This window comes from Hakea prostrata, chromosome 10, assembly GCF_041222555.1.
Source record: "Hakea prostrata isolate BN-2017 chromosome 10, UWA_Hpros_2, whole genome shotgun sequence".
NCBI classification, from domain to species: Eukaryota; Viridiplantae; Streptophyta; class Magnoliopsida; order Proteales; family Proteaceae; genus Hakea; species Hakea prostrata.
In genome coordinates, this window is record NC_142609.1 from 39,077,511 (window position 1) to 39,079,069 (window position 1,559).

General features: G+C 38.0%; 1 non-coding gene across 1 annotated transcript; it reads right to left on the reverse strand.

Moving 5' to 3' along the window:
- Positions 1–1,486: 1,486 nt before the first annotated feature.
- On the reverse strand, positions 1,487–1,559 carry TRNAA-UGC (transfer RNA alanine (anticodon UGC)). Its single transcript has one exon. It is a non-coding gene; the product is annotated as a tRNA-Ala (tRNA).

Genomic DNA, 1,559 nt, shown 5'->3' on the forward strand with positions numbered 1-1,559 from the left:
GACATTTCTTTTTATTGACACCCATCACCCATCTATATTTTTTTTTTTCTTTAAAACAGAAGATTTTTTTCTTTCGAGATGAAAATGAAAGTATATAATATACTATTAAGTGTAAACAAACTTATGATGTGCAGAGGTGTTGATCTTATCAACCAGTCAAGCAATTCTGCAATGATCTCATTTATGTTGTTTGCATCTTCTTATTACCTCATTGGGCCACAAAGTCAAGAAGTGGATGGAGAGACGACCTTTAACCAAAAAAGAATTGAAAAACAAACGGTCTTTACGGCTCAAAAAGATTTTGTTTTGTTCCATCTCTTTCGATAGGCTACGTGGAGGGTACGTGAAAATAAGCATCGTCATCAGGCATCCACCTTTTCTTCTTGACAAAACATCACATACCTAACCTGGCTAACCACCCCACGTGGTTTGTTGGAGTGGCATCGGCGGCCTTGCCGGCCCATTTGCATTTGCAAGGGAGGGAATGAGTCCGGATCAGCGATCCGACGGGGGGAACCCCCCCAAACTGGGGGCCGGTGAACATTTGTGAAAACATTGGGCCACGGGGGTCAAGCCGGAGCCTCCCGACGGGGAGAAGATCCGGATTCGGAATATCTTACCCAAAAAAAAGAAAAAAAAAAAAATTTGACAGAATCCACTGTGAAAGTCAATCACTGGATCCTATGAAATATGAAATGTTAGTCATATTGACATTTCTCTAGCCAATATTAATGCAACACGTATGAGAGGTAAAAGTCAAATATCTCCCAACCAATCCAGCATCCAACCTAAGATGGGCATGCAAATTGCCGCAATGTCAGCGTAGTCGTGCAGTCTTTGGTCTAAGACTCTAGATCGAAATTTGTGGTTGAGATAAATTTTGACCACTTGTTTTGCCTTGTAATTAATTTTTTTATTAAATTTAATTGCAAAAAGATGATCAATATTTTGTTTGTTAAATTTAATTGTGAAAAGATAGTCGATAGTTAGTCTTGACCATATATTTGGATCTAGACCATAGGTTACACAAGACACTACGCAACATCCAAGCAGAACTCTCTTGCCACGTAATATCACTTTGTAAGGGAAGTTTGATAACTTTCTCAATTTCCTTTTACGCTAGGAATAATGAAATCTATTGTCCAACTTTCTAGTTTTCTATTGGAGGTTTTTTTTCTTGGTAACGTATGAAAATTTGAATCACCTTTCCATGGAAGGAATAGTATGTGCTCTTTCCACACTTCTTTCACTACATATTTGAGTGAAACCTATGTATGATCCATTTGAAGTTTGACCCAAAAATTTATAAAATTTAAATTGCTATTAGTAGGAATCGAATATTTAGGTATTAAAAAATAAAATATCTAATATCCTAATTAAACCAAAAAGAAGCAAGCTCATATAGGGGCATTTGTGTCATCTTAATCAGATATGATAGAAACCCTATTCCACCGAATGCAATTAATCATTGCTCACTTGTGAGTGGTGGAGATGCGGGGTATCGAACCCCGTACCTCTCGCATGCAAAGCGAGCGCTCTACCATGTGAGCTACATCCCC